The sequence below is a fragment of the Hyla sarda genome (assembly GCF_029499605.1).
Source record: "Hyla sarda isolate aHylSar1 chromosome 2 unlocalized genomic scaffold, aHylSar1.hap1 SUPER_2_unloc_6, whole genome shotgun sequence".
Taxonomy (NCBI): Eukaryota; Metazoa; Chordata; class Amphibia; order Anura; family Hylidae; genus Hyla; species Hyla sarda.
Window position 1 is genome coordinate 95,747 of NW_026607613.1, and position 14,915 is coordinate 110,661.

Consider the following 14,915-nt stretch of genomic DNA (forward strand, 5'->3'; position numbering starts at 1 on the left):
CAAACCTCCAACTGTTTCAAAACTACAACTCCCAGCATGTACTGACAGACCGTGCATGCTGGGAGTTGTACTTTTGCAACAGCTGGAGGCACACTGGTTGGAAAACCTTCAGTTAGGTTCTGTTACCTAACTCAGTATTTTCCAACCAGTGTGCCTCCAGCTGTTGCAAAACTACAACTCCCAGCATGTACTAATCACCGAAGGGCATGCTGGGAGATGTAGTTATGCAACAGCTGGAGGTACCCAACTACAATTCCCAGCATGCCGAGACAGCTGTTTGATTTCTGGGCATGCTGGGAATTGTTGTTTTGCAACATCTGGAGAGCTACAGTTTTTAGACCACTGCACAGTGATCTCCAAACTGTGGACCTCCAGATGTTGCAAAACTACAACTCCCAGCATGCCCAGACAACAAACAGCTATGTGGGCATGCTAGGAGTTGTAGTTTTGCAAGATCTGGAGGGATATAGTTTAGAGATCACAGTCTCAGACTGTATAGTGGTCTCAAACTGCAGCCCTCCAGCTGTTGCAAAACTACATATTCCAGAATGCCCAAACAGCTGTCTGGGCATGCTGGGAGTTGTAGTTTTGCAACATCTGGAGGGCTACAGTTAGGATCCCGGGAGCCGTCCTCTTCAGAAGCACGTGACGCCGCCCGCCGATCAACGTCGCCGCAGCCTCCGGACGGGTAAGTGGACGTCGGCGCCCGGTCCCCTGCGGTTCCCCATTCTGCCCCGCCTATTGTGGGTGGGCAGGACGGGGAAAACAAAAGTTAACCCCCCCGCCCCCGGTCTGCTATTGGTCGTCGCCTCTGACGATCAATAGCAGACCAATAGCAGGGATAGGAGGGGTGGCAACCCTGCCACCCCACTCCTATGCCTACAGGGGGATCGTGGGTGTCTTAGACAACCGCGATCCCCCTTCTATTCCGGGTCACCGGGTCACAATAGACCCGTATGACCCGGAATCGGCGCAAATCGCAAGTGTGAATTCACCTGCGATTTGCGCCGATCGCCGATGGGGGGGTCTGATGACCCCCCTGGGCATTTGCGCGGGGTGCCTGCTGATTGATATCAGCAGTCACCCTGGCCCGGTCCCCGTCCGGCGCGTGGCGGGGACTGAAATTCCCACGGGCGTATGGATACGCCCTGGGTCCTTAAGTACCAGGACGTCAAAGCGTATCTGTTACGCCTAGCGCTCCGGGTCCCCGCTGCTCCCCGGAGCGCTCACAGCGTTTTCCTGTTCGCAGCGTCCCGGTCAGACCCGCTGACCGGGTGCACTGCGATAATGTCCCTAGCCGGGATGCGATTCCCGATGCGGGACGCGCCCGCTCGCGGTGCGCATCCCGACCCACTTACTCGGTCCCCGTCTGTGCTGTCCCGGCGTGCGCGGCCCTGCTCCCTAGGGCGCGCGCGCGCCGGTTCTTTGCGATTTAAAGGGCCGGTGCGCCACTGATTGGCGCATGGTTTTTAATTAGTGTGTTCACCTGTGCACTTCCCTATATTACCTCACTTCCCCTGCACTTCCTTTCCGGATCTTGTTGCCATTGTGCCAGTGAAAGCGTTCCTTGTGTATCCCTAGCCAGTGTTCCAGACCTCTTGCCGTTGCCCCTGACTACGATCCTTGCTGCCTGCCCTGACCTTCTGCTACGTCCGACTCTGCTCTTGTCTAATCCCTTGTACCGCGCCTATCTCAGCAGTCAGAGAGGTTGAGCCGTTGCCAGTGGATACGACCTGGTTGCTACCGCCGCTGCAAGACCATCCCGCTTTGCGGCGGGCTCTGGTGAATACCAGTAGCAACTTAGTACCGGTCCACCGACACGGTCCACGCCAATCCCTCTCTGGCACAGAGGATCCACCTCCAGCCTGCCGAATCCTGACAGTATCCATACGCCCTAGGTCCTTAAGTGGTTAAACACTAACCTTGAGGTTGGGGAAATTTGCAAGATTTGTAAATTATTTCTATTTAAGAATCTTAACCCTTCCAATACTTATCGGCTGCTGTATTCTAGAGAAGAAGTTATTTTCTTTTTGGATTTTTTTCCAGTCTGACCACAGTGCTCTCTGCTGACACCTCTGTCCATGTCAGGAACTGTCCGGAGTAGGAGAAGTTTACTAAGGAGATTTGCTCCTACTCACAGAGAGCACTGTAGTCAGACCGAAAAGAACTGTACAACTTCCTCTGTAGCATACGGCAGCTGATAAGTACTGTAAGGATTAAGATTTTTAAGAAGTAATTTACAAATCTGAATTCGAGTAGAATACAGACATAGCGCACATCTACAATCTTGTATAATGATCTGATTGCTTCTCAGCACAATATCAAAAACTAACAGGTTGTTAGTATACATTTTTGATCAAAAAGTACAAGCCCACTCGCCACGTCAAGGCCACCTATTCAGAGTGGGTCCCTAACATCCCTAGCATAAAATGGCGTAGCACTGGGCGGCGACCACCACCGCTGCGACACAGGTGCCCACGGGGGGGGGGAGCGACCCACTGGCAGAGCGGCCCCAATGCCTCTCAAACCAGTCTATAGGCCGCACCCGCCCGCAGACACAGCGCCACGGCAGCAACAGACGCCGCCCCGCACCTCACCAGTGTGAACAAGGTGTAATGGCTCACTTACCTTGCTCTCCCAGTCAGACTGGGAGGCAGCTAGGAGTGAAATGGCCCTAGTGTGGCTAATTACCACCTGAGGGCTGAGGGGGTGGGGAAGAGTGCAGCACATGTTCCAAAAAAAAATTAAAAAAAAAAGGGGGAAGATAGAAATCACAATATGAATTTGAGTAGAATACAGACATAGCACACATCTACAATCTTGTATAATGATCTGATTGCTTCTCAGCACAATATCAAAAACTAACAGGCTAGGGACATTAGGGACCCACTCTGAATAGGTGGCCTTGACGTGGCGAGTGGGCTTGTACTTTTTGATCAAAAATGTATACTATCAACCTGTTAGTTTTTGATATTATGCTGAGAAGCAATCAGATCATTATACAAGATTGTAGATGTGCGCCATGTCTGTTTTCTACCCTAATTTACAAATCTGTTTAACTTTCTGGTACCAGTTGATTTAAAAAAATAAAAATTTCCCCCGGAGTACCCCTTTTACGTAACACCTTTAAATTCTGTACTACGAATATCACCAGCCACTGAAGAGAGAGGTCATCCAACAACTGAAGTCCCAAAAAAATCTGCCACTAAATCCCTCAAGCAACCATTCAGTCCCAGTCCAGAACCATCTGACCCGACCACAGGGACCAGTGTGGAGGAGAACAGGGTCCAGGCTGTAAAATAGAAGAACACCGGAGCAGCCAGATACACTGACTCTAAGGCTGAGCCTCATACTTCTACCGAAGCTGCAGAGTTATAGGGGAACTGTAAAAATGAAAGTACTACAACCCCCAGTGTGGTCCGTCTGTGCCCCCCTAAGGGTCAGGGTTGGAGGAGGCACAGGTTGAACAGACACACTACAATGGGAGTTGTAGTACTGTAGTTGTTAAAGAAAAAAAAGATGTTTTCATCAGGTTGCCCATAGCAACCAATCAGATTGCTTCTTTCATTCTTGAGAAGACCTCTGAAAAATAAAAGAAGTAATCTGATTGGTTGCTAAGAGCAACTGAACAACATTTCCTCTCCACAGGTACATTTCCCCGATTGTCTTCATATTTAGCATGAGAATCTACTGACAAAGTGAGTAGCCAACCATTTCTGGGCATAAAACTCTGTAAGAGACAGCAGTCTGGGGGCGTCTGTGGTGGACATGAAGGAAGGGGGGGGGGTCCAGGGAAATTGAGATTTGACGTCTGCAGTGAGCGCTTCTCACTGAGCGACGGGTCTCATCCCAGGTATTGCAGGGAGACCCCCCACGATCAGCTATTTATCCCATAACCCATGGATAGGGGATAAGTTAATTTTTGCCATAGTTCTCCTTTAATTGGCCAGAACACACCCAAAATCGGTCCCAGCCAAACATTGCTTCGTATTCTGTCATTTCTCCCAGCTGTTCTTTTTCTACCTGCTTGTAAGGCATGCCTACACTCTCTAATTCCTTAAAGTGGTACTCCGCCCCTAGATATCTTATCCCCTACCTTAAGGATAGGACAAAAGATGACTGATCACTGGGACCCCCGCGATCTTCATGCAGCACCCGGCGTTCCAAATAATATATTTAGAACTCTGGGTTCTCGAGGTGCGGGTCGTGACCTCACGCCACGCCCTTTCCATTTATGTCTATGGGAGGTGGTGTGATGTCACAAGAAGGTGTGGCATGATGTCACGAATCCCACCACAGGAACCAGTGATCTAAACATACTATTTAGAATTTTGGTTGCTGCCTAGAGATTGCTGGGGTCCCAGCAGCAGGATCCCCTTGATCAGACATCTTATCCCCTATCCTTTACATAGGGGATAAGATATCTAGAGGCGGAGTACCCCTTTAAGGGACAGTTCATGTACCCAAAAGTTGATCCTTTGCAACCGTATGACCCCTAGCAAGTTCCCTGCATGAGTCCCATTCATCAGAAAAAGGCTTGTGCATGGAACTTGCTGGGTGTTCTACGTTTGCCTCATAAACTGCACCACCCAGCACCAGTTGCCTCTCTCCGCACCGCATTATGCAGATCGTGCAGGAGAGCAGCTTTGGTCATCCATGTTTTGCTAACTCTATTTTCACACACAGAAATAAATAAATGAGTCGAACAAGTCAAAGAACAGTTTAAAAAAAGGGGAACTTTATTTATTATTTATTAAAATGTTTGTTTAGGGGATTTTTTGTAACCTCCCATCACTCACAAAGAGCGTACAGTAACTAATACTCAGGACAGGAAAAACCTCCAGAGGGGAGGAAACCTGTAGGGAATCCATGGCTACTGTATGGCCCTTCCTCTGGGCATACTAAAGGAGGTTACCTCTATAATTTGGGCAAATGTTTCTGTGTATGTGCATGATTCCTAGGCCTGTGCCTTCATCCAACGTCTTGCTGTAGGTCCCGAAATGCTACTCCATGTCCTGGAAATAGTGCATCTAAGATAGGGGACAAAAAAAGATAGATTATTTACATGTTTATCATAGAAATACACATGGAACTGCACTAAAGACCTTTTGGACAAAACAATGTAACACTTACCAGTCACAGTCATGTGCATGACTTTGCATTCCCGTGTCCCTACACAGTGTCCAGCACCGGCCCCTCACTGATGAACAGGACCAGTGTTATTTCTGGGGCTATGCCTTCATCCAACGTCTTGCTGTAGGTCCGGAAATGCTACTCCATGTCCTGGAAATACTGCATCTAAGATAAGAAAAAAAAGATAAATTATTTACATGTTTATCATAGAAATACACATGGAACTGCACTAACGATCTTTTGGACACAACAATGTAACACTTACCAGTCACAGTCATGTGTATGACTTTGCATTCCCGCGTCCCTACACAGTGTCCAGCACCGGCCCCTCACTGATGGAGAATGAGCAGGAGCCGTGTTATTTCTGCTCAGTGCTGCTCTTTGGTGGACAATGGTTATGACATCACATGTGTGACACGCTGTTACCTCCTGGGAGTTCTATTTCAGTAGTGCTGCTCTCTGATTGGCTGAAAATCAAAAAAGCTTTCTAATATATTCTGTATGTCTGTTATCTAAGGTTTTTGACAATTTTTATTAAAATGGCGCCACTCCCTGTGGGTGTGTTATATTTGTTTCTCCTAACCAGATATTCTGTATATGTAATATCATTTGGTGGCCCCAACAGCCTGGGCCCATAGGTTTCTTACATAGATCAATGCTACTCCGATAGGCTCAATGAGCAGCGCTGGCTGCCGGGACGTCTGACGAGTGACGTCCCTGACGTTGCGGTCTGGAGCGAAGGATGTCACTAGTCAGACGTCCCAGCAGCCATTGATTTAAAGTGGTTGTGGCTCCTGCTGCCAGTTCAAGATCAGACACCATGGCCCTAGATTGACATACTGCAACACCGATCCCCTGTGGCTGCCCACCTGTTGCAAAACTACAACTCTCAGCCTTCAGCTGTCAGGGCATGCTGGGAGCAGGGGCGGATCCAGAGTCGAGTCTCGGGAGGGGCGCTATTAGAGTATTTTGTGTTGGTGGACAGAAGATTACGGAACTTACACTATTATTAAATGTATCATACAGTCCTAACCTTGTTTAAGTCTCTTAGGCCGTGCTCATATGTCAGAATAATAATCAAATATACCAATTGCCACAGAATGGGAAAGTGCTAAAGCTCTATAGTGAGGAGAATACGCAGTGATATCAGTGACTACAGGTGACGTCTTATCATTGTGTATTCTCCTCACTATAGAGAAGACATCACCTGTAATCACTGATATCATTGTGTATTCTCCTCACAATAGAGATCAGTGATTACAGGTGACGTCTTCTCTATAGTGAGGAGAATACACAATGATATCAGTGACTATGGGTGACGTCTTCTCTATAGTGAGGAGAATACACAATGATATCAGTGATTACAGGTGACGTCTTCTCTATAGTCTTTCCTTATCTAATTCAGATGGTACATACCACCAGAATTTGTTCCAGCTAAAACTTCTCGATGCAGAACTTGATGCCCAGACGTCTCCTCACTATGTCAACGCATTCTGATCCTCTATATGAAAACAATAATTATTATAATACTTCCAAACACTGTATTCTTTGAATATAATACTGGCACACACCTTCCTAATATAATTCTGACATACTGTACCCCCTGAATATACAACACACTGTACCCTCTGAATATAATACCGCCATACACTGTACCCTCTGAATATAATACTACCACACACTTTGCCCTCTAAATGTAATATTATCAAACACTGCACCCTCTGAATATAATACTATCACACACTGCACCCTCTAAATATAATACTATCACACACTGTACCCACTGAATATAATACTAACACACACTGTGCCCTCTAAATCTAATACTACCACACAGTGCATTCTCTGAATATAACTTGCTGTGCTGTAACTACCCTCTGAGTAAAATACCGTAATGTATTGTGGCCCCTAAAAAACGTACCACCCCAGAAATTCCTCACAATATACACTATACTTCTGAAAGGCAAAACACTCTGTGCCTTCACATATAGTAATAATGCCCCATCTTGTGCCCCTACATATAATATGACCCGTCCTGTTCCCCCCACATAATAATGCCCTCTGTGCTGTGCCCCTCACATAGAATGCTCCTGTCATGTGCCCCACACATTTAATGCCCCCTGTGCTGTGCCCTTCACATATAATGCCCCCATTCTTTGCCCCTCACATATAATGCATCCATCATGCGCCCCTCATATATAAATCCCCCATCATGCGTCCCGCACATATAATGCCCTTATCATGCGCCCCTCACATATAATGCCCCCTGTGCTGTGCCCTTCACATATAAAGCCCCATGTCCTGTCCCCTCAGGGGGCATTATATGTGAGGGGCACAGCACAGGGGCAATATATGTGAGGGGAACAGCACAGGGGGCAATATATGTGAGGGGAACAGCACAGGGGGCAATATATGTGAGGGGCACAGCACAGGGGGCATTATAAGTGTGGGGTACATAACAGGGGGCATTGTATCATATAATGCCCCCCTGTGCTGTGCCCCACACATATAATGCCCCCTGTGCTGTGCCCCACACATATAATTTATATATGTGAGGGGCACAGCACAGGGGGGCATTATATCATATAATGCCCCCCTGTGCTGTGCCCCACACATATAATGCCCCCTGTGCTGTGTGCCCCACACATATAATTTATATGTGTGGCACAGCACAGGGGCATTATGTGAGGGGCACAGCACAGGGGGCATTATATGATATAATGCCCCCCTGTCCTGTGCCCCTCACATATAATGCCCCCTGTGCTGTGCCCCTCACATATAATGTATCTTGTGTTGTGCCCCTCACATAATGCCCCCTGTGCTGTGCCACACATATAAATTATATGTGTGGGGCACACAGCACAGGGGGCATTATATGTGAAGGGCACAGGACAGGGGGCATTATGTGAGGGGCACAGCACAGGGGGCATTATATGTGAAGGGCACAGGACAGGGGGCCCCCCTGTCATGTGCTCTTCACATATAATGCCCCCTGTACTTTGCCGCAGACCCTCATTAAATATTCAATTTTCTCTGACCCCCCTCCTCCTAACAGTGGCGCATATCCTGTTTCCATAATCCCCTGCACCCTGAGCATACCCTTACTTACAGTATGCAGGCCGCAGGGACGGGTCCTCCAGGCGCCGGCGCGATGATGTGACGTCATTGCCACGGCCTTTAGTGGATCTCGTCCCCGCAGCTCACACGCTGTGTACTCACAGTGTGTGTGTAAGGTTAGTGCAGTGTTTCCCAAACTTTTTCGGGTCGGGGCACACCTCGGAAATTTTTTTTTCCGCGGGGCACCACTACCGAGGTTGACGAGCAAAAAAAAAAAAGAGGGAAAAAACGCACTGAACTATATCTATTTATCTGTCTCACTGTCACTCAGTACTTACTGCACTTGTCTCCTTGGAGGACCGGACTATAGTTAAAAAAAAAATAAAAATAAAAAATATATATATATATGAACAAATTCCTATGCACACTGCATATATCTTATCTTGCATATATCTTATCTTCCCCCACATTAGGTTGGCAGTATACTCCCCCCACATTAGGTTGGCAGTATAGTCCCCCCACATTAGGTTGGCAGTATAGTCTCCCCACATTAGGTTGGCAGTATAGTCCCCCCACATTAGGCCCCGCATAGTCCCCCCACATTAGGCCCCGCATAGTCCCCCCACATTAGGCCCCCGCATAGTGCCCCCACATTAGGCCCCCGCATAGTCCCCCTACATTAGGCCCCACATAGTCCCCCCACATTAGGCCCCGCATAGTCCCCCCACATTAGGCCCCGCATAGTCTCCACATTAGGCCCCGCATAGTCCCCCCACATTAGGCCCCGCATAGTCCCCCCACATTAGGCCCCGCATAGTCCCCCCACATTAGGCCCCGTATAGTCCCCCCACATTAGGCCCAGTATAGTCCCCCCACATTAGGCCCAGTATAGTCCACCCTAAATTAGGCCCAGTATAGTCCCCCCCACATTAGGCCCAGTATAGTCCCCCCACATTAGGCCCAGTATAGTCCCCCCACATTAGGTGCAGTTCCCCCACAAACATACAGCCTTCAGCCATACAGTGTATTACTGAAGGCTGTATGCCTGTGTACTGCCCCACTTCAGTGTTCCGAGCACCACTCCTCTGGTCCGGCTATAGAAGTAGGTCCCGGGACCGGAGGAGCGGTGCTCGGAACACCAAAGGAGACGCGCCGCTGGTAACACTTACCAAGTTGACAGCGCGCGTCCTCCTCGCTGCTCAGGTCCTCTGCGATTGTTGCTATGGGCGAACGCATGGCATGTCAGTGACGTCCCTGCGTGCGGTACCTCCCGACGGTCCCCGCGTTTTTAAAGTAAACGCGGGCCCGCAGGGACTTAGAGGCATCCCTGTGTCCCAAAAGCAACTTTCGGGACACAGAGGTGTCCTGCGGCAAAAACACCCGGCAGGTGTTTTTCCCGCGGCACATCTTACACTATGTCACGGCACACTAGTGTGCCGTGGCACAGTGGTTGAAAAACACTGGGTTAGTGAATGGTGGAGCCGGAGCTTAGCTGGACAGACGTCTGTCGAAAGGGGGGGAAAAGCACCTGAAATAAAGAAATGTGGGCTTTGATAAACACCATTTATATGTTGTTTTTAATCACAGCCTAAGCCTAGGAACAAACACAATTCTTGTTTGATGTTTTTTTCTGTTTTTTGCAAAAAAAAACAAACATCAAAATCTTCCCCCTCATGTCTTTTCTCAGCTATCTTTGTGTTATTTTTGCTAAAAGCACTGGGGGGGGGGGGGGGGGGTTAGAGATTTATCAAAACCAGGGAAGAGGGAAAGTGGACCAGTTGCCCATAGCAACCAATCAGGTAGTTTCTTTCATTTTTAAAAAGGCCTCTGAATAGTGAAAGAAGCGATCTGATTGGTTGCTATGGGCAACTGGTCCACTTGACCTCTGTACAGGTTTTCATACATCTGTCCCAATGTGTATTATTATTATCATCATCAGCATCATCACCATCATCATCATCATTATTATTATTATTATAGGAAGTGTTTTTTCTTTGGTGTTTTTTTCCCCTCTGGCTTTTCTCATTACAAGTCATGTGATTCTTTCATCATTTGACTGAAGGATTTCTATAAAAAAAAAAAATAGTGAGAAAATACCCCCCCGAAAAAAAAAAAAAAAACATGCTCTCGGCATCCCACAGATTTGATAGCCTAAAAACACCATAAAAGGATGAAGAAATCCCCATTAGTGTCTGGTGTTTCATATTACCCTATTGGTTCCAACCTAACATGTGCCCGCAGCGAGCATGGTGTTTTTTATGACAAACACGCCAAGTGTAATCCCAGCTGAAATGAATGTTTTCACAATAGGTGTGAACAGGCTGCAGGCTGTGCTAGATATATTTGCATAGTTGCGGCATACAGCATGTGCAGCATTTATGTGGCGGCTTTCCGCTGGCATATATGGCTTTCTGTACTGGTGAATGCAGCGGGCACTTACTGGTGTTTTTTTCCTAGCTGCATAGTTTTGCACCACAACCACTCCGGTTGGGACCAGGCTGACCGATCTAATGACCAAGATGCCGCAGTGAACGGCTTTCTTTCTGTATAAGTTCTGGCGAACTACAATGCTCAGAAGAGGAAGAGCGCCATTGAGCTTTTGGAAAGAGAATTAGTTTGGAATGGTCAGGGCCATGTGCGTTTACAAAGCCCCCTGTGGTGCCAGAACAGTGGACCCCCCCACACATGTGACCCTATTTTGGAAACTACACCCCTCACAGAATTTAATAAGGGGTGCAGTGAGTATTTACACCCCACAGATCTTCGTAACAGTGGGCTGTGCAAATGAAAAATTAAATTTTTCATTTTTACGGACCACTGTTCCAAAAATCTGTCAGACACCTGTGGGGCGTAAATTCTCAATGTACCCCTTATTACATAATGTGAGGGGTGTAGTTTCCAAAATGGGGTCATATGTGTCGGGGGTCCATTGTTCTGGCACTATGGGGGCTTTGTAAACACATGTGGCCTTCAATTCCGGACAAATTTTCTCTACAAAATCCCAATGGCGCTCCTTCTCTTCTGAGCATTGTAGTTCGCCCGCAGAGCACTTTAAATTCACATATGGGGTATGTTCTTACTCAGAAGAGATGGGGTTACAAATTTGGGGGGGGCTTTTTTCTGATTTTCCCTTGTGAAAATGAAAAATTTAGGGTAACACCAGCATTTTAGTGAAAAAAACTATTTTTTTTTAATTTTCCCATCCAACTTTAATGAAAATTCGTCAAACACCTGTGGGGTGTTCAGGCTCCTTATACCCCTTGTCACGTTCGGTGAGGGGTGTAGTTTCCAAAATAGGGTCACATGTGGGTATTTTTTTTTTTTTTTGCGTTTGTCAGAACCGCTGTACAATCAGCCACCCCTGTGCAAATCACCAATTTAGACCTCAAATGTACATGGTGCGCTCTCATTCCTGAGCCTTGTTGTGAGCCCGCAGAGCATTTTACGCTCACATCTGGGGTATTTCCGTACTCAGGAGAAATTGCGTTACAAACTTTGGGAGTCTTTTTTTCCTTTTACCGCTTGTGGAAATAAAAAGTATGGGGCAACACCAGCATGTTAGTGTAAATTTTTTTTATTTTTTTACACTAACAGGCTGGTGTAGCCCCCAACTTTTCCTTTTCACAAACGGTAAAAGGAAAGAAAGACCCCCAAAATTTGTAGTGCAATTTCTCCCGAGTACGGAGATACCCCATATGTGGCCCTAAACTGTTTCCTTGAAATACGACAGGGCTCCGAAGTGAGAGAGCGCCATGAGCGTTTGAGGACTAAATTAGGGATTGCACAGGCGTGGACATAGGGGTATTCTACGCCAGTGATTCCCAAACAGGGTGCCTCCAGCTGTTGCTAAACTCCCAGCATGCCTGGACAGTCAGTGGCTGTCCAGAAATGCTGGGAGCTGTTGTTTTGCAACAGCTGGAGGCTCCGTTTTGGAAACCCTGCCGTACAAGACGTTTTTAATTTTTTATTGGGGGGGGAGGGGCAGTGTAAGGGGGTGTATATGCAGTGTTTTACCCTTTATTATGTGTTAGTGTAGTATAGTGTTTTTAGGGTACATTCACACTGGCGTGTTACGGTGAATTTCCCGCTAGGTGTTTCCGCTGCGGCGAAAAATTTGCCGCACCCCAAACTTGAAGCAGGAAATTTACTGTAAACCTGTCCATCTGAATGTACCCTGTACATTCACATGGGGGGGGGGCAAACCTCCAGCTGTTTCAAAACTACAACTCCCAGCATGTACTGACAGACCGTGCATGCTGGGAGTTGTACTTTTGCAACAGCTGGAGGCACACTGGTTGGAAAACCTTCAGTTAGGTTCTGTTACCTAACTCAGTATTTTCCAACCAGTGTGCCTCCAGCTGTTGCAAAATTACAACTCCCAGCATGTACTAATCACCGAAGAGCATGCTGGGAGATGTAGTTATGCAACAGCTGGAGGTACCCAACTACAATTCCCAGCATGCCGAGACAGCTGTTTGCTTTCTGGGCATGCTGGGGATTGCAGTTTTGCAACATCTGATCGCAGGGACGTGGAACCTATCTTCTTTTTACATGTGGGGTCAAGTATTTACATTCTGACACCTTCACCTTTAGCACCCTATTTTTTGTTTTCTTGCACTACTTTTTTTACATTTATTGTATACACTTATATTTCCGTGTTGCACATTGCACCTTATGCATATATTTTTAAGGTTAAACACACTTTTTATGCTTTAAACAGAGTGTCACATTGCACGTATTTTATAGCAACAGGTGCTTTTATGATCCATTGGTGATCAGTTGACCCCGACATTTACGCCTTTCCTTTTTACATCCTTTTCCCGTCCCTGCTATCTATTGCATTTTTTAAGTTCATTTATTTTTATATATATATATATATATATATATATATATAATTAATTTTTTTAAACAATTATACACAATATCAAATTGCGCTAATGATTACTATTTTTATGTATGTTATATAGCTATATATTATTATCAATCTCTTTTTTTGCTTGTGTATAATATATATATTTTTTTGTAAAATAAAACTATATTTATTAAATTTGATGGTCATTGATTTATCAGATTAATATATTTCTTATTTATTTTATTATATACATTTTTTATTCTGGGTGGGTTTACCCTATACGCTGTAGTGGCGTATTTATAGGTTTTTTTAACAGCTGGAGGTACCCAACTACAATTCCCAGCATGCCGAGACAGCTGTTTGCTTTCTGGGCATGCTGGGAATTGCAGTTTTGCAACATCTGGAGAGCTACAGTTTTTAGACCACTGCACAGTGATATTGGGGAAGGGATGGGATTTTATATTTCTTCATAAGCATTAATGTTATTTTGTTCCATGAATGTATCTAATCCTGTTTTAAAGCTGTTAATTGTTCCTGCTGTGACCAGTTCCTGAGGTAGACCGTTCCATAAATTCACAGTCCTCACGGTAAAGAAGGCGTGTCGCCCCTTGAGACTAAACTTTTTCTTCTCCAGACGGAGGGAGTGCCCCCTCGTCCTTTGGGGGGGTTTAACCTGGAACAGTTTTTCTCCATATTTTTTGTATGGGCCATTAATATACTTATATACGTTTATCATATCCCCCCTTAAACGTCTCTTCTCAAGACTAAACAATTGTAACTCCTTTAATCGCTCCTCATAGCTAAGATGTTCCATGCCCCATATTAGTTTAGTCGCGCGTCTCTGCACCCTTTCCAACTCCGCAGTGTCCCTTTTATGGACAGGTGCCCAAAACTGAACAGCATATTCCAGGTGAGGCCGTACCAATGCTTTATAAAGGGGGAGTATTATGTCCCTGTCCCTTGAGTCCATGCCTCTTTTGATACATGACAATATCCTGCCGGCTTTGGAAGCAGCAGCCTGACATTGCATGCTATTCTGTAGTCTGTGATCTACAAGTACACCCAGATCCTTCTCTACCAGTGACTCTGCCAGTTTAATCCCCCCTAAGACATACGACGCATGCAGGTTATTAGTACCCAGATGCATAACTTTACATTTATCCACATTGAACCTCATTTGCCAAGTGGATGCCCAGACACTTAGTCTATCCAAGTCATCTTGTAACTTATACACATCCTCTATAGACTGTACCGTGCTACAAAGCTTGGTGTCATCTGCAAAGATAGAAACAGAGCTGTTAATTGTCACGATGCCGGCTGGCAGGTAGTGGATCCTCTGTGCCAGAGAGGGATTGGCGTGGACCGTGCTAGAGGATCGGTTCTAAGTCACTACTGGTTTTCACCAGAGCCCGCCGCAAAGCGGGATGGTCTTGCTGCGGCGGTAGTGACCAGGTCGTATCCCCTAGCAACGGCTCAACCTCTCTGGCTGCTGAAGATAGGCGCGGTACAAGGGAGTAGACAGAAGCAAGGTCGGACGTAGCAGAAGGTCGGGGCAGGCAGCAAGGATCGTAGTCAGGGGCAACGGCAGAAGGTCTGGAATCACAGGCAAGGAACACACAAGGAACGCTTTCACTGGCACTAGGGCAACAAGATCCGGCGAGGGAGTGAAGGGGAAGTGAGGTGATATAGGGAAGTGCACAGGTGTAAACACTAATTGGAACCACTGCACCAATCAGCGGTGCAGTGGCCCTTTAAATCGCAAAGACCCGGCGCGCGCGCGCCCTAGGGAGCGGGGCCGCGCGCGCCGGGACAGAACTGACGGGGAGCGAGTAAGGTACGGGAGCCGGGGTGCGCATCGCGAGCGGGCGCTACC

The 14,915-nt window shown here is 46.9% G+C and overlaps 1 long non-coding RNA gene across 1 annotated transcript; it reads right to left on the minus strand.

Moving 5' to 3' along the window:
* Positions 1–4,737: 4,737 nt before the first annotated feature.
* Positions 4,738–9,596, minus strand: LOC130298388 (uncharacterized). The gene is made up of 5 exons (XR_008849774.1): positions 9,360–9,596; positions 6,550–6,634; positions 5,399–5,465; positions 5,134–5,298; positions 4,738–5,030 (listed from the first exon to the last, which is right to left on the minus strand). It is a non-coding gene; the product is annotated as an uncharacterized LOC130298388 (long non-coding RNA).
* Positions 9,597–14,915: the final 5,319 nt, after the last annotated feature.